General features: G+C 35.4%; 1 pseudogene; it reads left to right on the forward strand.

Moving 5' to 3' along the window:
* Positions 1-17,790: 17,790 nt before the first annotated feature.
* On the forward strand, positions 17,791-20,314 carry LOC149553881 (plant intracellular Ras-group-related LRR protein 6 pseudogene; annotated as a pseudogene).
* Positions 20,315-22,920: the final 2,606 nt, after the last annotated feature.

Genomic DNA, 22,920 nt, shown 5'->3' on the forward strand with positions numbered 1-22,920 from the left:
CTTAGTACTGACCCTGTATTCATCACCCAACAAATTACACAAAGATACACTTATGAGCTTGTTCAAATTATCATCAAGGGTGATAGAAGTGAGGAGAAAGAGGCACTGGGAATAGAATTGGACCGTAGAATCCAATCTTTGAAAGTAAGCAGTAATTTGACTAAAGCAGTAATAGAAGTTCAATAGCTATTAATATTTTATAGTATCTTATGGATCATGATCTCTGATTTTATGTGTTCTTGTATAGACATATGTGCTAGTTGCGACATCACATGCTAAACATGGTCAAGGTTGTTTCACAATACCTTCATGTAAGTAACACTTTGTTTGTTTTGATCAACATTATAACACTTACCTTTTTTTATGTTGATGTTTCTTGCTAGTATCCCATTTGATCTTTATCCATTGCAAATGTCTTTTCTAACAATATTCTATTCTTCAGCTCATGATGAAGTGTAGACTACTCCTTCGATTGGCAGTCCACTATTGTCTACTGCATTGTTGGCAACAAAGATCATGCAAACATTATCGTCTATGCCCAATAGAACTGGTAAAACCTTGTTTTGCTATATTTTGTAATGTCTTTCTACAAGTTGATGAACAATGAAGTAGCACATTAGTGCTTAAATGATGTCTACATAAGCTTGCATACACACAAACACATGCATACACACACCACACATACATACATACATACATATATATATATATATATATATATATATATATATATATATATATATATATATATATATATATATATATATATATATATATATATATATATATATATATATATATATATATATATATATATAGCCACACATAGAGAGACATGGACATAGGCAGGGAGGTAGACCAATAGAGAGCAGTACTAAAATTTTTATTTAATTGTTATGATGTTTCAGTTGATAGAGCAATAGAGAGTAGTATTACTGAAGCTGATCCATTTCCTAGAGTAGTTCGTGTGATTAGTACTGGTTTGTATGAAGGGACATTGTTGCTGAATAAGAAAACTATGTTTCCATTAAAAGAATGAAAGCTTCTAGGTGCTTTAAAATTGATATTTTTTAAAGTGTAAATTTAGTTTTCTTTTACATTACTCATTTTGGACTGATAAATCCTTTATGTTTTTGTAGGTAATAATGCTTTCTTTGAACATCTTTTTCATATGACATTGAGACTGTTTGGACCCACCATACATAAAAGGTACGTAGTTTCATATCATTGCTACATAATTTTTATTTTCTTCTATTTATTGTAATATATTAAAGTTATTGATCTAACAATCTATTTGTTTTTAAAAAGGTGGAATTTACAAGCTGGGGAATTAAAAAATCAGCTGATTGCATCCATTGAGGAGAAATTTGGGAAAAACATTTTTGACACTGGCCTACTTCTGAAAAGAGCAGCAAAGCATATAAAGACTGTGAACGATCAATATAGAAGGGGTCTTAAGGATAACCCAAAGTATTACCATCCTCCTATGATTCCACCAATGGAGTGGAATGAAATAATAGAAGATGCAAAGGAGAAAAGGCTATGTGAAGATAGAGCTAATGAATCAGCATAGGGAAAAAAAAGGTATGTCATTATAGTATTAAGTACATTGTAATCATGCACTAATTATTGATATTTGTAAATATATAATCTAAGATGTTTGAAATTGTTCATAGATTACAGGACACATCCGTAGCTACAAAAGCGAGAATAGAAAAGGTGGCCAACACAAACTTGGCTCTGGTGGCTATATGAATCTGCAGTCTCGACTTGTAAGTAGACCAATGAATTTTGTTTTTTTTTTTTTAATATAATGTTGCAAACAGTTTTGTTTAATGAAACCATAAATGGAAAACTGACATTATCAAGCAAAAACCACAAGGCACATATTTCAATGTGGAGGTCACAGATGAAGATAGAAAAATTGCCTTGAAGGAAGGCTATAAAGTTGTGGTTGCACGCCTACGTGAAGAATCTATAAGTCTTGCCCAAGAATCCAGTGCACCAAATGATATCTCACAGGTAAATTGGTCAGATGAAAAGTAAATGAAATTAAATAGTTGAGAAGATTCTTTTTTGGTATTAGTTTTAAACATAAATTGACTACATAACAATGTGAATAACATTTTACTAGAGCCTTCATATCCTACCACAGAACCTGCTCCTGACGAAGGCCATGATGTGCATTATAGTGGTGGAGGTATTAATTTTCTATTGGAAATTAATTATGCAATTATGAATACAATTTAACATCTTCAATTGGAATTTGACGTGTATCCTTTTTTTGAATATTTCAGAGCATGTTGAACATCATGCTGAAGGACTGGACCATGTTCCAAGTGTTCAACATGTTGACGCGGTGGAAAATCAAAATGTTAATATACATGATGTGGCATTTTTAGGTAAGAAAGATGCATTTAATGTTGTACTTGTACTTAATTACAAACTTGTAATAGTTAGAAAAAGAAAAAGAGTATGCCAATTTATCGCATTCACTTGTTCTTGCAACAAAGCTCCCTTTAGTGCAGCAACCTCCTGCTCCTCCAAAGAGAAGGAGCCATCGTAATTTGACATTACACGTGCCAGAAGAGGAGGAGAATGAAGCAGATATGGATGTCCCTATGAGCACTTTTCTTAAGAGAGCTCAGAAAAACAAAAAAAAGAAATGATGTTTTAAAAATCTTCTTTGATAAACCTTGTTGGATAATGAAAGAACTTTGTTTTAAGTAATTATGTATAAATGATGCATATTAATACAGATTTTTATTTTATGTTAATGATTATTGTTATGTGTTAATGAAGTTTTGATTAGTATTGTGTATTAATTATTTTTATATCATATTAATGAATGTTATGTGATTGTATTGATTGAATGTTATAGTTCATAAATGGATGAATGAATGAATGAAGTATGTAATTAGATGATAATGGGTACTTTAGATTGATGTTAGGGGGAGGGGGGTGAGACCAGATGAGCTTCCACCTTCACGTGGTTGGCCTTGTTAAGTAGAGAATATTATAGTATTCTTGAAACCAAGTGAATCTCTTAAAATCTTCTTTGTATTCAAATGATATTTAATGAATTGATTGATACAAATTTCCTCATACTTGAATCCAAATATCATTGTCATTGTCAAACATAACACAGACATAAAATCATCTTGGTTATTCGCTTTTTATACAAGTTAGTCTTATCTTTTTGGTTTTCACAAGTCATGCACTTATGCATCTTTGGGATATCGACAAGCTATTAGAGATGTTTGGATGGTTCATGTCCTTTTTTTTGTGTGTGTTGTTTGTAGGGTTTTTGCCACGAATTCTAAGGACAGACATGTTGGATGTTTGTGATAGACATGTCCACCTATAAGAAAAGTATCAAATGTAGAAAAATATGCAAAGAAAAGCTTGTAAGGGTTTTAGGTGTCTTGAGGCCTAGTACAACTCGTAAGGGTTTTAGGTGTCTTTGGAAGGGTTAGTGAAGTTATAAAACCTTTGAAAAGGTTAGTGAAATATATTAAAGGCATATATAATTGTAAGTTGTCGAAGTTGACACTTTGTGTCAACTAGACAACAAATTTTAGTTTATAACTAACTGGTAACAGTCAAATAGTTAGACAGCAGTGGTTGTTTACTGTTGTTTGGTTATTTAGAAGGGATTTGTCAAGTGTTTGGGGGAGAAGTAGAGTTGGGGTGGTGAGACAAGGCATTGTGAAAAAATTATAATCAATAAAATAATCATGTTCTCTACAATTCAGTCTTTGTCCCATGGAACAGTGAATTCCTATGATGTATCAAATGCATTTTGACTAATATTTAATGTGAGAACATTTTATTATTTTTGTTATCTTGTCCATGCATTCTTTTAATTTTCATTGCGGGTTGAGTAAGGAATAATAGACTGGTGCATTCAAACCAGTGACTGGTTAGGCACAGTCAACTATACTTATTCTAAAGTTTCCAATGTAGATTCTCTCCTACCACCTGTAGTCACTGTTATTGGTGGGAGACAATGAAGTTGTGATAATTTATTTGTACTATATTAACCAAATGCGAGAGAGTGGAAAAACTTGGTGCAAGTGCAGTGTTGGATGGTAATTGTTGATGGAGGTTTAGCCTGGATTAGACACACGTCTAATAGACATTGGATCATTTCATGTTTGAAGATGTTTGGGGGGTGAATCCTTCATGTTTGGGGGGTGTCTCTATTACCAAAAATGAGACAATAGAGCACTGCTAGTGTTATGGTGGGAAAAATATGTCTTTCATTGTGATAGACTATTTCTAAGTCATCTATGTTGTTTCTTGCTATTGTCAAGTAGTCTTTGTTTTCCTTGAGACCATGAACAAAATTATCTACCATTTTTGCTAATGATAAACTTTTGACTTGAACAATGATAAAGTTTATTAGTAATCATTATAGTGGAACAACTTTTGACTTGTTCAAAAATTTTAGTCGAAGGTGTTGGAATTGATAGTGAACCCCAAGCTCCTAGAAATCACCTGCAACCAAAATGCATGTTACATTTGTGTCTGAGAGAGAATATGATCCAAAAAGCATGCCTACTTTGGTGATTTGGCTATTATTGCAGCACTACAAAGTGTCTTGTAGTGTTTCTCATTTTCTTAAATAATAGGCAATTAGTTCATGATTTCATCATATCTTATAGTGGAACAACTCCAAGAATCTTGGGTAAATTGCTTGCTATAAGACTTTCTTGTATAGGACACTCAATAATGTGGGCTAAGTGGTGGGCACAAAGAGGAACAAGAAAGGATCTATACAAGTGCACGGTGCAATAGAATTCAAAAATGAAATTATCTTAGTTTCATTATGATTCTCCTCTGTTACCCTCACATACATACACAACTCACTTCAATTCTTCAATGCTCTTAAACTTATACACATCCCTTATCAGCAGATCTAGTCATAATTCTCCTAAAATTTACAAATATTCCTGGAAATAGCAACTACCTAAGACTCGGGAATTAGATATAAATGAGTTGAGACCAGCATTTATAATTATTGAATAGGATTGAAAATAATTTTGATTTTGTAAGATGATTTGATATGCTGCAGCAGAATTCATCCTTGTTTACTTCTGATTTATAGGACCAGTGCCTTATCCATTGGGCAAGAAATTGACTATTGGCGGGAGATCTAATTCAAATAACTTGTATAAGAATTAATCAACTACAATCAACCATCTCCATTCTTATGCAATATCTCTTTTATGAACTCATAAACCCTACTGATTTACTGAAGCATTTATATAATTGTTTGAATTAAAAGCAACAATAAAACCAGCATACAACCCATCCAGACTGCATTCAGCCAAATAAACCTTATTTAAATGACTTCAAAGTAAACAAACCCATAAACTAGAGACATAAATTGATGATCCATAGATATAGTGTAAATACCCCTTTGTATTATCCTTTTCATATGACTAATACAATAACCAATAGAAAACCAATTGAATGCCCAGAATAGATTGCCATTTCTATCATTTCAATTTGCTTATCATAAAGTACAATGGAAGAAAACTCAAAACCTGTGCATACTATTGGACCGACTGAATATGTACTCTTCTTGAAAGAAACAAAAAATTGCACAAGTCTCAGACCATCACAATGCCTTGAAAACTCATTTATATAGCATTAGTTGCAACAAGCAAAGGGCAATTGTGATCTGACAAGTGTCCAAGGAACAAAGCATCATACAAAAGACAAAAACAATCACAACAAAATGCTAGGCATATCAAATATTCCTTCAGGTAGGCCCGTTCCAGTTTCTGTTGTGAATCATCAACTTCTAATTTGTCTCTCATTATTCTGGCTCCTTAGAATACATGGCTACCAAGCTAGCCAAAGAAGGATGATCTTGTGATACCTCCAAATCAGTTTTCTCCTACGAGTTCTCACTACTTTCACCCTGAGCAAGCATTATTACCTTTTTCGCTTCTTCTTTTTTCAGTTCTGGTGCAGAGGTGTCAATAACCTGCACCTCGCCTTCTAGTTTCTCATCATCATTTGAACTATCTTCCTCTAACTGCTTGTCCAATAGAAGATCTGCCATCCAAGTGTCAAATTGTATATCATCTAGCCAATTGAACTATAGGATATCATTTTGCTTTTTTAAAATATAACCAGCCTCCTTTTCAAAACCAACAAATTCTTACTTCAAAGAATCAAAAAATAATTGGACTTTAACCAATTCCTCTATCGTGGTGGCCCACCAGGCATGCCCCTTTTCATTAATAACTTTATTTATACTTGTGTAGAAAAGGTCATCCAATTCTTTACTCCACTCTTCCTTATTTTTTCAATTTCTTCTTTCTATCCAAGGCACAAGGAAATAGATCAAATTTTTGATTCTTGTACTTATTCAAATAAGAAACAATTTTCAGTTGCAGAGCAACTCTCCTGTTATCAAAATTTGACAGGTCATTAGCAATATCATACAATTTTTCAACATGGTCATGGGAAGACTTTATAACTGAATAACATAGAAGGGTAATTTCCTTTTCCCTTCTTCCCCATTTATTAACAATAGGCTTCAAGGTATCATCATGAGTTTTCAATTCCTCCCATATATCTATTACTTTTACCAACTGATCAAAGAATAAGGGCCACTCAATTTTGTCCACTAAATACATTAGAGCCTTTCTAAGCTTATCCTCATACTCCGTATTTAACTCTACATGTAAGGCCCATAGTTTGCTCTTCTCTTCTTCAAATTCCTTAGCTGTATAATAGTCAAGCCTTTGAGGTGTGTCTGGTATCTCTACAAGGGGGGTGGATTTAAAAGGTTCCACTGGAGGACGGGGGTATGTTATTCTTGGCCTTGTGGATTTCTCCATTGCCTTGTTTTCAAGTTCAATTCTCCTTTTTACCTCCCTATTTAGGCCTCAAGAAGTGTTTCATATTTATTTTGTTACTCAGACATAACCTGTTCCTCCTTCTTAGCAGTGGCCAACACAAACTTAGAAGAATCCACATTCCAATATGCTACCTGTACATGTGAAGTGTTAGCAACCCTTCTTACAAGTATATTTCCCATCAACCCAGACTCATTTGATTGTGATGGTGTGGCTCTAGATCCCTTTCTCAATGACCAACTGACCAATGCAGCTTGATCTTCAATGAATGAAGTGCCTTGGAAGTCTCTTCTATTTGGGTCTTGCAACTCCAATCTACTTGAAACAGAATTGAAAATTAATGCATCTGCAATATCCCAATTGGGAAATAATAAAATGTTAGATGCCTTTATCATTTTCCTCCCCTCCTCAAGGTTTATATTCTACAATTCCTTAATCATTTCTTCTTTAATTTGGTTTTGCATGGAAGTTTCATCCATTTTTGGATGCTCTATTTTCATCTTTTTACATTTCTCCTCGAAAACATTCATGTTTGTCCTCCATGCAAACTGCTGAAAAGCCCTTGATTTCACAAAACTATCATCAGTCAAAAATTGATGACTTGCCTGCTCTAATACAAGGTCCAACTCCCTGCCTCTATAATCAGCTATTGTTAGATCCAAACTTGGAAGAGGAAGTTCTGGAGGGTTACCCTCATCTAATTCTACTTGAGTAATAAAAATATCTCCCTGTGATCCCATTTGTTCAACCTATTCACCAATGAGCTGCTCTTCTCCAATCCTCAAAGGGGACTGGGTGGGTGAATATTCCTCATCTTGAGGCCTTTCTTCTGTCATTACCTTTTGCCTCTTAGGACTAGGCTCTTCAGGTCTCTTCTCTTGGGCTATACTGGTAGATCCTATTATTTGTTTTCCCTTGTTTATAGGAACCCTTTTATTCTGAATTATAGTATATTCGGGCCTCTTTTGTACAATTATTTTATCAGTTCTCACATTTGGAGTGAAAGCCAACCTCCTCATGACCTCTCTAGCCTTATCAGGATATGAATCAATAAAAAATTGTTTCTTTTCATTCACGACCTCCATTATTTCAGGGAAGGTATTCATGAGCTTACTTATTTTGTCAGCCTTTGTAATAGCATTATCCAAAGGATCATATTTATTATCAAAACAATGAATGAATTCTAAGACTTGGGAATAAACTCTCCATTTTTCCTGTTTAGTTTCTTGCTCCTGCAATGAGAATTCATTCCTTATAATATCCTCTAGATAATAAGAATCATGCTTGACGACTCCCAACTTGATTCTATGCCTCAACATCTGATTGAAAAATCCCTCAAAATCACAAAAATGGGGATGAGAGACAGCCATCATATACTGCTCCAAAATTTTATGCAAAAAGATCCATCCCTCTTTTGTAATCACAAACTGATGGGCCATTGTGCAAGTAGGGAAAATTGACCCTAATTGCCTTTTCAACAAAAACATTTCTTCCACTCCCCCTAACTGCCATAAAACTTCGGCCATTCCCACCTTCAAGGGAACTTGGTAAGGCAAAACATGAGGGTTCCCCTTGAAACCATAGATTCAAAAAATAGTAGAAATAGGGTAGGGGATGATATCTCCCCAATTATGAGAAACTTTCAAGTCATGGGGGTTATCCATAGGCCTGATGAGACTCATCAGTACCCTAGGGATTGTGGGATTGTCACTCAATATAAGGCATCTCAATTTAGCAGCAAAATATCTATCAAATATGACAAAACTAGCATTACTTGCATCCCAGGTCATATCTACACTCCACAACTAGACTGGCAGTATTTCCCCATTCTCCTCTCTCTTTAGTTCCATCTTATTACCAAAATATGTCACTCCTTTGAACAAAAACATATGCATTAATAGAGAGTAGTGACCAAAAGTTTTTTCCACCTTGCCCTTCGCAATCCCAACTAAACCAATGTGAATTTCTTCAGCCAAAAAGGAAGCAAAATCAAAAATAACATCTACACCGAAGGAAGCAATCTGAACCATCATGTACATGAAACCAATGGGCATAAATTCTTGCTCATCTTCACCAAAAACTCGACATAAGGTCCTATATATCTCTACAACCCAGGAAGTGAAAAGACTCTTCTTAAAAGGCTCTCTAGAGGCTGTTGTAATTACTGGCAAAGTTCCTATTGTACCAATATGTGCCCTTAGTGCACCTCCCCTAATTACATCCTTCTTTGCTTTATATTCATTCTCTAATTCTAGTAGATTGATTTGCACATGGTAGTCTGATAATGGTTCTAGGTGAAAAACCTCTCTAATTTCTTCAGGAGTAATTGAGACCAGAGGCACACCATCCTTTCTTCTTACAACCCTAATTGCTTGGTCATAATTCTTAGCAATGGCTTCAAGAAAATCATAATCCATGAAAACACTTGGGACTACTAACTTTCCCAAATCAAAATTCCAGACATTAGCTTGCAGGGCAAACAACTTTCTTTTCAAAAACCACTTTTTAAACAAGATAAGGCCAGTTTGAGTAGTTGTTGCATCCCTAACCCAGTTCCCCTTGTCATATAGGCCATCACCAATTTTAAGCCTAGGGTTTAAGGAAATTAACTTTTTAACTTGTGCAGGCTGTATAGTAGATTCTGGGAGTAATTCTAATAAATCATCGTGGACATTCCTATCCATATAATTAATTTTCCTAGAGAATGGTTTCTTAGGAGGCATTTTGACAGTATTGAGAGAATTGGACTGCCACAGAGGTTATAATATGAGTATTTACTTGACTTGCTGAACTTGTTCTTCTCTGAACTTCTAAAATTTCTCTCGAATGACAGAAGAATAGTTTCACATCTTTACCAGGCTCTTCTGCTCAGAAAATTTGCAATCTCTGTTCGTGTGGGACTAAAATTAATGAAAATCTTTGTGTTATTCTTTGTTTCTCCCACACGCGAAGCTTTCACTTATCATAAATGCGTCAAACAGAAAAATAGAGTGGCATTACACTTTCTTTTTTAAACTTGTGCCGTTGATCCTTGAAAAATCCTATGATCTGGGAATTACAACTAAGTTGACTCAGCTTTCTTCTTAACACATTAGCAGTCAAGCCAATAAAACACCTCCACCTCTACCTTTCCTTCAAGGTTGGCACTTCAAACCGGGCCCATGCATGACTACGCACACGTGTCATCAACTTGCTAACTCATTATACATAATTGTTGAGCACCTTTCCACAGCGAGCTAGCAATGATCACTGATCTTACTTTAATCGTGTGGTAGACAATTGAAACAACCTTTAAGAACATGATGGTGGGTCCATTGCTTGTTAACTTGGTATACCTAATTTTTGTACATCTCTTTATAGCAAGTCAACAAGTGTTGTCGATCCAAATTTGATCTTGTGGATAGCAATTTTACTTCAACAGTAGTGGGCCACACTCGCTAACTCACTATACTTAACTTTTGAGCACTTCTTCATAGCGAGTCAACGCCACCCTTTGATCCCGGCTTGATCTCACGATCAGAAATCTTCATGCCTAGTACACGGGAAGTGGGTCCATGATATCACTGTCCATTATATGGGCCCTATAGATTTATACCAAGCATTGGTCGAAAGTTCAACCAATGAATGGTAGAAAATGCACTAACAACGCCAACATTTTTCGACCACCGTATTCGTCAAAATTTTGACCAACCTACTAGATGGTCGAATTTTTGAACAAAAATTTTTCAACCAGTGCCATCTAATTTTCTACCATGCATTGGTCAAATTTTTGATCAATGCCCCGCAGATTTCTACCAAGCATTGGTCGAAAGTTCGACCAATGAATGGCAGAAAATGGCTCAACAACCTGGACATTTTTTGACCAACATATTGGTCAAAATTTTGACCATCCAATATGTTCATTGAATTTTTGACCAAAAAATTATCGACCAATTCATTGGTCGTTGGTCGAATTTGGTCGAAGATTGGTCGAAAAATGGGTCAAAATTTTGACCAATAAAGGTCAAAAAATGAGCCCAAATGTACTAGTGTGTCATTATTGCCTCTCAATTTAGATGTATTTTCTGTCTTGGTACCTTTGAGTTCGATTACTTTTAGGTTTTCCTTGACTTAGATGTTGGATTTGAATTTTGCATTTTTTATCCTATTTGGGACTCAAGGCTATCTCCTTAGCATGGTGGGAGTGGACCTTTTTGGGTTACCATGAGGTTGGGTGGTAGTTCTTTTTCTTGTACCATTGAGATCTGATAGTTTGATGTCATGGCTAGAGTTCCCTATTCTATATTTGTTTCATTCTATTCTTGTGTACTATGATAGATGTATCACATCTTCATTTGCTTTTCCATTTCTTATAAGAGTTTTTCAAGGTTGGGAACTACTTCAACATCCTTTGCATGGTTTAGAGGTAATGTGATTGTGGCAGAGAGAATAACTTTGGTGAAGAGTTGAGTGTAAGGAGTTACTAGCCTGAACCTATGCTACAAATTCTTGGGAGCCAAGGGACCCTAAACCCATGCTACATTTTCTAGAGACATGGGAGAAGTTACTACTAGCTTCAATACTTCATAACATTCTAGATCATATAGTGACTCCCACATTAACTTCAATACATGCATGGTTACATCCTTGGCTTCCATTGTTGGGCTAGCATATGGAGCCTTTATATCCAACCATTGAATATAAATTGGGGAATGCACTTCATGTCTACCATGCAAGTGATGCATCTATATATGCAATTTTATTACCTTGGGAAACTGTATTTGATCCTGCTAGCTGGGAACAACTGATTGTTCATTTTATTGTACTTAATTTGATGAAAGTTCTACATGAATTTATAATCAAACTAGCTAATCAGAAACTAGACCAATTTAATTGGGTTATGGCTTATTTTATTCACATTTATCATATGGTTGTAATTTTGGAGGAAGCATTTTTTTCAAAGTGCCAATAGGTTTTGTATCATTGGCTTTGTTCAAGTCCTAATATTAATGAAGTAACAAAGTGGTTTTTAGGGTGGAAAGGACTATATAATGAAGAGGAAACTTGAAAACTTGAATGTTGAAATGTTGAAATGAAAGATATCAAGGATCAAATTGATATGCCTGAGTTACAAAACAATGTGAAGTTGATTTTAGATATAAACAAAAAAAAAAAAAAAAAAAACACGACATAAATCATTCCCCATTTTTTTGATTGTGGAGAGTTGCACATGAAAGAGGGTGGAGAGCTCTAAACAAGGGTGGGGAGCTCTGAATGTTGGTGGAGATTTCATTGTCGTGCCCTTGTGATCGCTGCATTTCATTATCGTGCCCTTATGATCTCTACATTTTTTTGTCATGCCCTTGGTGGAGATCAGTGGAGATCTACGATTTTGTTGTTGTGTCATTGTGATCTCTGCATTTCGTTGTCATTCCCTTGTGATCTCCATGCCCTTGCTCTATGATTTTGTTGTTGTTTCATGCCCTTATGATCTGTGTGCCCTTTCCACACTACAACAGTTGGGGTTAAATTATGATGATAATTTGTGTAATGTAATTTTTGGTGTATTCAGGCCCAAATGTAGTAGTGCTCTATGGTTTTCTTCAAGGGGAGAAGAGGTACCTATGTAAATGTTATTTTCTTTTCCTTCTAAACATGTATCTCTTTATATTTCCCCACATGTGTGTGTGTGTGTCTATGTATGTATGTATGTATATATGTATATATACAGAGATATCTATGTTTATATATATGCATACACATAGACACATATATGTGTGTGTATGTATATATGTGTGTGTGTATATACATACATACATACATATACAGAGATCAAATGGATACGATAACAAGATGCAAAGATACATATATACATACATACATATACACATATACACATACATATATACATACATACATACATTTGCATAAGCAATTTTATCACCTTGGAAAATTGTATTTGATCTTTACTCAATCACCAAGAGATAATATGATCTATAAGTATAGATTTCTACATTCTTAGTTTGCTATGAATAGTTTCAATCGAATTCGTCTAGGGAAAGTGAGTCTACTCATGATGATAATGGCTCCATGTATTGGGTCTTTAGAGGAGAGAGACTTACTGAAGATTAGATGTTGTTTATGGATATGGGATGATTCGTTTGTGATGCCAATATATCTTCCTCCATATTGAATTTCTATATCATGAAATTGCTAGATACAAATCATTGGATTTGGTCTTTTGAAATGGTATGTGCTACTTGGAATTGTCAAACCTAAATCATTGATCTATACATTCAGATTGATGAACAAACACTTTGAATCACTAGTTTCATGTTCAAAACCTTTGGCCTTTGAAATGTGAACTTTGATTTTGATTTGTGGTGCATGCACTATTATGAATCAAAATACACCTAAATGTTCTATATTTGTGTTTTAGTGATAACAAATATGAAGATCTTGAAATTTAAAAAGATAACTATATGAGATCTATATTTGTCCTTTAGTGATAACAAATATACAAACCAATTTTAAGAAAAATAATAGATTTAAATGTATTTGATTAAATAAAATAAACATGAGTACTAGTTGTAGCTGTATAATTCTAGTATTACTGATTATGTTAAACAAAATGTTTAATAAAACAAGTATAAAGCAACATAAATGGATAATCTGCTCGATCCTATTATGACCTAATGTGAATGCATCCAATCATTACCTAGATGATATTATGCATGTGATCTTTACTTAATCACCAAGAGATAATATAATATGTAAGTGCAAATTTCTGCATACTTAGTTCGGTATGAATAATTTCAATTACATGCAAGGATAATTGATTGTGTGAATTCAAGACATGAATGATTAATTTAATTTAGCACAAGTACTATGCAAGTGTGTATGTATGCATGTAAAGTTGTTCACATAGTGAACTAATATATAGACATACATTCACATATGCATACCATCATCATAATAAGTTATCCTTGAATCTGACCAAATCTATTATATATGAACAAAAGATACATGTTTAGAAGGGAAAAAAAAAGAACATTTACATAGGTACCTCTTCTCCCCTTGAAGAAAATTGCAAAGCAAGGGCATGGAGATCACAAGGGCGCATCACAACAACAAAATGAAATGATCACAAGGGAATGAAAATAGAATCCTTGATCATCATTGATCTCCACCAATTTCTAGATCTCTCCACCCTCATTCGGAGCTCTCCACCCTCTTTCGTCTGCAATTCTCCACAATCAATCAAAACAAATGGGGAATGATTAATGTTGTGTTTTCTTTTATTTTTTGTTTATAATCTATAATAAACAATCCACAAGATCTCTTTGTATATATACATACATACATATATACATATACATACATACATGAAAACAATAATGCACTTTCTAAGAGTTTACAATTATTCAAAAGAATTAATGTTTTACAAGAAAATGCACCTAAAGAATTATTAGCTCAAAAGCAAGAACATGGTGTTGAAATAATATAAAAAGTGCTTGACATGAGAGGTCCACAAGTGAGGGTGTTGACCAATCTTGAAAACTTGAATGCTGAAATGAAAGCTATTGATGATCAAACACCTATGCCAGAGTTACAACACACTGTGAAGTTGATTTTAGATAAGGTAGAGGCAGATATTCAAAATTTAAGGCACAAGAGTGAAGGAGAAGGAGCAGCATTAGAAAGAGACTACATGGTAGAAAAAATAGCTATACAACATAGAGAATATTATGGGAGCCACTGGATAGAATCCAAGAAAGTGTTACGGTAGGTACTATGACATTGGAATCACTTGCAAGTGTCTTTGAGAATTTATAGTCCAAATATCAAATGCATATAGTAGTGTTTCAAGTATTCGCATTGTCTCCCTATGATGATCCAAGTATCAAATGCTTATAAGAGTGTTTCAAGGTTGGGAACTACTTCAACATCCTATGCATGGTTTAGAGGTAATGTCATTGTGGAAGAGGCTTTTGCAAGGGAATGAGCCTCGTGATTATGGCATTTACACAAAAGCAGAACTTGCTTCTTTAACTCCTTACACTCAAATCTTTACTGAAGTTATTCTTCAAGTCCTTGCATATGAACTTTTATCACCTTAGAGAACTATATTTGATTATACTAGTTGGGAACAACTAATTGTTCATTTTATTGTACCTAATCTGATGATAGTTCTACAAGAATTTGTAATCAACCCAGCTAATAAGCAAGTACACCCCTTTAACTAGGTTATGGCTAGTTTCTTTCTAAAAATATCTACTATGATATGTTTTTGTAAAATTTCTTGTGAACTCTACCTATTTTTTGTGGTCTGCATTATTTTTGTGGAGGACCTTGAGATAAGTCACTTAGCATGGTTTGAGTGAGTTTTATTATTTTATTATTTGGATTCTGGAATATGTATGCAGCTAGAACAATTTTCTATTATGCTAAGATGCAATAAGCACCTTTTAGAAGATCTCTAAATATACATGTTTAGAAGGAAATGCAAAGAGATACATGTTTAGAAGGAAAAGAAATGAACATTTACATAGCTCCCTTGAAGAAAACCATAGAGCTAAGGCACGACAACAAAATTGAAGAGAAAGGGCATGATAACCAAATCGTAGAGGAAGGGCATGGCAACAAAATGTAGAGATACACAACAATAAAATCGCAGAGCAAGGGCATAGCAATGAAACACAAAGATCACAGCAATGAAATGCACCAGTGATAAGGGCAAGGCAATGTTCATAACTCTCCACCCTCATTCAGAGCTCCCCACCCTCTTTCGTCTGCAACTCTCCACAATCAAAACAAATGGAGAATGATTTATGATGTGTTTTTTTAATACTCTCAATGTCATTGCAATTATGACTCCAATGTCGATATTGCAATGACATTGGGGAAAATTGCAAAAAAAGATGAAAGTGACCACAAATTACACCATCATCGTAAATTGTCATCACAGTTTGAGCCCAAATGTTGTAGTGCTTAATTGTCCTGATTGGAAGACATTTGATCCTCTAGTTTTTGCAGTGCCTCTTCATATGTTTCACAAGCTTGGTATTCAGTCATCTTGCCCGTGGTGGAAGGATTGGAAGTGGTATCTCGCCACTCTAATTACACGCAAATTGGGTTATTGATGGTTGATCCCCCACCTGCCTATGGTTGATGTCCTTGACTAATATTGGCATTTGCAGTCCTCTCAGAAGACTTGGAGTCTTAGGTTTGCCATTGTATGGAAAGCTATTACTAAGACGAAGATTGCTCATTTTTCTTGGTGCATCCTATTTCAAGGACTGCCTTTGGGCCCTTGGCTCTGGCATTTGGGTGTTCTAGACCCCAGATGCCCTTTTTATGGGTAGCTAGAGAGTTTTATGCATAGTTTTTGGTTTTGCAAGGGTGCTCAACATTATTGGCACTGGTTTCGTGATTTTTTCAAGCCATTTCACCCATAGGCCTTTTCTTGGCACATGGTTGTGCTAGAAGATTCACCCAAGATCCTGTTTAAGTACTCCCAGATCTGGCATTCTTTCCAAATGGAAATTTTGTTTACTCTCTTGAAAGATCGAAATGTTGTTTTATTCTCTCGCAACTTTCTTGATATAAATGTTTTTGTGTACGCTAAAGCATGTATTTGTAACAATGTAATGATGCAGATTCAAGTTCAAACTAACAAGATGGCTTTGTAGGTGGCCCACCTCGAGGAGCTTCTTGCTCATTGGGGTAATGCTCCCTACATGGTGTTCAAAGTGTTGCTTGACACTCTCTCTAGAGACTGCACGTCACCTCATGGTCGTTGGCAGGGCCATAGTAGTTCTTCTCGTCACTCACACACCTTGAAGTCGCAACCTCCACGTCACTCCCCTAGTGATAGATTTGGTGGTTATTTTTGCTCAGCCTCACATCCTCAGATGTTAGGCTCGCATTGGTCCCTAGTGGCTCCTTTGGTTGCTCCTGATTCTAGTGGGCCTTCCTCTAGTCAAGACCCTAAATGGTCCTTCCCTCAATTGGATTTAGCTATCTCCCCTCACAAGCCAGAGGGAGAAAAAGATGCTATCGATACTACTATTTTTGCTGATGATGGGTGGGCTCCCCTTGAGCCATCCCATAACCCACTGACGTATGGGGTTCTGATGATAGAGATCCTCCTCTCTCAACTAAAACTGCCCTTACTACCTTGGACTTCAGCCTCTAGGCTTTATATGTTTTTTTGATGAGTAGATGAGTTGCTGGCCTCAAGTCGTTTGAACTTACGTGGGGTGATCTTGTATCCCCCGGACCCTTTTCTTGTAAATATGTAACTTTAATATTTAATTAATAAAGAAGGGACTATTCATCATCATCATCATCACACACACACACACACACATATATATATATAATTTATTAGTTGAATATGAGCCTCTTAATATTGAAAGCCACGAAGAATGAGTTTGTGTCCAAGTTTGATTTATAGTCCACAAGATGGTATTCATAAAATATAGACCTCAACATAATTTTTTATAATTTTATATGGAAAAAAAAAGATTTAATATTTAAATATATTTAAGAAATTATTTGAATTGATAAATTCGATTTCTATTAGATCAACTATATTGGTAAATTAACTTTCTAACGTGAGATGGAAATTTATCATTGTACATGTATATGATTGATAGATCTAACTATTAATTTTAGATTCTTTATTAACTCCAATTATCAAACTATATTATATAGATTGAATATCATTTTTATAAAAACTAATTATACTGGTATTGACGCGACGGTTCGAATTCACCTTTGAAAATGTATTTTGCAAGCTAAATCAACCTGGTCTGTTAGTTATCTCGCAACCTGTTGTGATTTTCTTGTCCGAGTCATCTGAGGGCATTTTTTTCATTGATTGAATAAATACTTGTTAAAAAAAATGCTGCGAGTGCAGAATCAGAATATGGATAGCGTAATGAAGGCTGCAAGGGCCACAGGCTCTCTTAATCTATCAAATCGTGAGTTGAATGAAGTGCCAGAGCAGGTTTACAATTACTTAGATTCCCTCGGAGAAGAAGAGAAATGGTGGGAGGTTGTGGATTTGACAAAAATGATATTGGCTCACAACAACATCCATACCCTCTCTCAACAACTGGAGCGTCTCAACCGTCTCACAGTTCTCAACATCACCCACAATCAGCTTTCTCACCTTCCCGCTGCAATTGGCAAGCTCAAAATGCTCAAATCATTAGATGTATCTTTTAATCTCTTGAGAGAAATTCCTCAAGAAATCGGTTCTGTCTATGCACTGGAAAACCTAAATTGTGCAAATAATCAATTAACCTCGCTTCCAAGCAATATTGGGAAATGCAGAAAGCTAGAAGAACTCAGGGTTTCAAATAACCATTTAACAGCTTTGCCTGATGAACTCATTCATTGTTCTAACTTGGTGAAACTGGATTTCGAGGGTGATAAGATTACAAAATTCCCTGACCATTTGCTGAGTTCATGCACTCTTCTTAAGGAGATAAATGCTGCTAGCAACATTCTCAGTGAGATACCTGAATCCATTGGAAAGCTCGAGAGGCTTGTCCGTCTTGATGTACATCAGAACAGAATTAAGGCCATTCCTTCTTCATTCGGTGGGTGCTCTTCGCTTGTGGAGATTTTTCTAGGGCATAATCTATTGTCCTCAATTCCTCCGGAGTTTGGAACCCTTTCATCGCTGAAAACCCTAGACCTCCGTTGTAATCTGATAACGGAGTTTCCAGAGGAGGCATGCAAGATGCAACTTTTGGTCTTGGACTTATCAGATAACTCCCTAACTAGTTTGCCGGCACAGCTTGGCAGAATGACAACATTGAGGAAGCTTCTATTGATGGGGAATCCTCTCAGAGGGCCGAGAAGCAGGGTTTATTTTGGCACTACAAGAACAGAGGCATTGCTTGAGTGTCTTCGTAATAGGATGAGTTTAGATGGAGAGGATCATTCCCCTTTTGAAGATGCCGAATCTCATGTTGCATATGGGGAAAATACTCCCCAGACAAGAAGTCTCCACACTTTCCAGGGTTTCAATGGCAGTGCCCAAGCAAAAATGTGTGTTTCAGATAAACCATTAGACTGGGGAACCAGCACAGATACAGAAGTGCTTTCCAGAAGAATGGGTTTGCATTGTAGGTCCCCTCTAAAACCACTAGATTGGGGGAGCAGCCCAAATACTACACAAGACCCTACCAACCAGTGTTACAAGCCTCTGACTCGGCCCCCAGACTCGGGGGAGCGGCCTCGCCTCCGGACTTGCAGAGTCCTTGAAGGACTCCCGAAGTCCTGTAGCTATGCATGGCAATTCTCCACTTAAACCACCAGAGTTGGAGAGCAGCCCAAATACGCAAAACCTGTCTATTCACAGGGGTTTCCATGGTAGCCCCTTGACTAAATCATCAGACTGGGAGAGCAGCCCAGCTACACCAGAGATTTCTACCAGAAGAGGATTACATGGTATCTCCACAGCTAAACCATTGGACTGGGGGAGGAGTCCAAGCACACAAAACTCTTCTACTGGCAGGGTTTTCCATGGTAGTTCAGCCACATCTGTATGTTACTCCCAGAGAAAACTCTGTTTTAATGGCATATCTCCCGTTAAACCACTAGACTGGGGGAGCAGCCCAGGCAAACAAAGCCCAATCTCCAAGATGAGGAATCTGACTCTTGAATGTATCCATTGCAATTCTTCATTGCAACCACTAGATCCTAGCCAAGTTGAGGATTTCATTGAAGCGGCTTCTAAGGAGGCATCATCAACAAAGCAATTATCCATCAGTGGGCTAGGCTTGGAAACTCTACCAGCTGCTGTATGGGAATCAGGGGAACTACTGGGTTTGGATCTCTGCAAGAACAAAATCAAAGAACTACCAAGTGATCTTTCACAATGCAGTTTACTCAAACTATTACTTCTATCAGATAACAAGATAGAGGAGTGGCCTGGTGCAGTATTTGCTTCTCTTTACAATCTCATGTGCTTGAAACTTGACAAAAATCCACTTAATAAGTTCCCGCAAGGAGCTTTTTCAGCATTATCAAAGCTTGAGGTTCTTGATCTGAGTGGGATTTCAGCTAGTTCATTGCCACAGCCTCCTGCACTGTCAGACATGCCGCATTTGCAAGAGTTGTATTTGAGGAGAATGCGTTTGGAAGAGGTCCCTTTTGATTTGTGCAGCTTGAGAAAACTTCGAGTCCTTGATTTAGCTCAGAATAATCTATCTGAAATACCAAAGAGTTTCCAGCATCTAACATGCCTGGTGGAGCTTGATTTATCAGATAACTCTATAAGAATGCTTCCACCAGAACTGGGGCTTTTATATCCATGCCTGCAGAGTTTAAGATTGAGCGGGAATCCATTAAGAAGCATCAGACGAGCTATTTTAGAACGTGGGACAGAGGCCATCTTGAAGTATTTAAAGGACAAGATTTGCAGTCCTTCAACATGAAATCTGATTGATCGATGCTGAATTCAACCAATTTCTTAACATCGTAAACAATGTGTATCAATTTATTTGAGGATATATTAATAGATTCGAATTAGTTAAGAGCGTATGAAGAACACTGCTGGCATAAAACCCAACGATTGATTTTGCAACCTCCTATATCTGAGCTTTACCTGCGGTTTATCGCACCTTTAATAATTCATTATGCAATTTATCATATTAGCATGTCTAATGAGAGGTCTTCTTAAATTGAATCAACGAGTCATTCAAGTTTTATCATCAAATTTCTAAAATTAGAATATTAAAATAATATTTGTTATCAAAACATTTATGTATTTTTCTTTTAAATATAACTTAGATAAAATTTAAATGAACTTTTCAAAAAAAACTTCAAAATCAAATCTAGAAAGAAAAATGGAGTTTTCTTTAAGAGTAAAGAGGTGAAAGCAATATTTATTATGATTATTAATTAAAAGCTTATTGTCAATTAATGCTCATATTTTCTATCTTTAACAATTATTATTGATTAAAATAATATTTGTTATGAAAACATCTTTATATGTTTCTACTAAATATAACATAGATAAAACTTAAATGAATTTTTAAAGAAAACTTCAAAACCAAGTCTAACAAGAAAAGAAGTATGTTTTAAGAGTAAAGAGGTGAAACTAATGTTCATTGTCCATTATAGTCTTTGGCAACATTGTTTAATGAGTCGATAAAAATTTTATTTAAAAGCAAAACAGAAATAGAAGTAGCAGCTCAAAAGCTTGACAAAAAAACTAGAATATTGGTACTTTGCATGCTAATTGTGTAAACAAGCAATACTTTTGAACGTGCCTATGCATTTTCCTCCATTTTCCATGCAAAATTTCATGCCCATCTTATCCTCCAAAGCATTATGATCCACCTCCCTCTATGAAAACTAGCCCAACACATCATCTTCTAATTATGGACGTAGTCTTGGTGCCTCCTATGCACAAATGGTCAAATATTTGTGTCTCAAGCCTCTCATCTCCCCTATGAAGTTACGGGTTTGAAGCGAGACTATGACACCAAGAAAGCTTCACATGGTACAACCATTGGAGTGTTAGATATTATCCACTTATGTGTTATATTTTATTTGTTGTAAGAATGCCCCAACCTCAAATATCTTCAAAACGAAGGTTGTACCTAAATTTCAAGTAGTTAGTCACATGTTGTTCAAATCCCAAATTTTCCAAACACTATAAAATCACATACATTTTTTTCTTTTTCCTTTGTACATAGAATTCAACTATAAATTATTTTTATTGATCAAAGTTTAACTATAACAAGGTACGAGGTTGTAATTCAACTTAGTATCTACCCTTGATGAATCACATGTGTAGTGTTATTAGCAGAGGTGTGGCCTCATCAGATATTGGTTTATAGCTAGTTTTTACAAATCTATTTTTTTAATTCATGACCTAGATCATCAATCTTATTATTGGGTGTATACAAGATTATTATTTTAAAGGTTATTACTATTTGTCTTTTCTCTACCAAGGAAAAATTCATATATCTCTTTACACTTATTGAAATTTTCTCTTTGAATAGTGGAGTTTTTTTTTGGTTTGCATATAGGGCCAAACTCAATGAGCCATGCAAAGCTCAATTTTGCAAGTGTATATATGGTCATCTATGTAGAAGCACACATTGTCTAGTTGTGCACTAACCTCATGTGCTCAATGGAATACATAGTTCTTTTGACACAAATTTGGTTGGTGCTAACAATCTATCAATTTTCTTTTTTGGCATGGAAAGAAAATTAGCTCAAGGATCCATTTGAATCGATTTTGTACATCAAAATACACAAATGGATTGTACTTTAAAACCTTAGTTATTGTAACACGAATTCAACCCACATGTTTTTCAATGGGAAGTTTTTGTTTGAATTGTGTGTAAATACTTACATCTCATTTTGATTAAAACAAGATTCTATGTAGTGTTCTACATGAGTTTCTCCTTGGCTTTGCCCAATGTTGAGCTTGTTGTAGGATTTTAGATTTACAAAAAAATAGATTTAGGTATATACTCGCATTGACTTTGGGCACTTTGTTCAGAAGCTCATCATTGATGGTCTTAATGAGCTCGTCTCTTCTTCCTTGTTTATCTCATCTTGAGGGCTTATTGTAATTGATGTTAAAAATATTTTTTTAAAATTGAAGGCAAAACCTTGTAAAGTCAAGGTTGGTGCATACTATCTTACAAAAGAGCTTATCCAAATCAAGTGTCTCATTGATGCTAGGGTTGATAAAATGATTGAGGTGGCTTTTTCCCATAGCCAGAGCCTCAACACATGGTTGGATAAATGTGTGATAACAATGGGAAAATAGATGTTTATTTGGACAAACCCTTTAGAAAGAAAGTAGATCTCCTAAAAGGTCATGTCAATTGTGGAACAAGAAAGGCATCAATTAAATGGAACTAAATAAACTAGGAAAAGCTAATGATAAATACAATTTATATAAAACTATATGATGAACAATGTAATGATATGATAATAGGTGAAATTAATGCATATTCATTACACCATGAATGCAATTTAGGAACCTTGAAATGAGGAGGTAACTAAGATGAGAGGTAAT

This window comes from Cupressus sempervirens, chromosome 6 (assembly GCF_028749045.1).
Source record: "Cupressus sempervirens isolate cs-2001-9-10 chromosome 6, ASM2874904v1, whole genome shotgun sequence".
In the NCBI taxonomy this organism is placed as follows: Eukaryota; Viridiplantae; Streptophyta; class Pinopsida; order Cupressales; family Cupressaceae; genus Cupressus; species Cupressus sempervirens.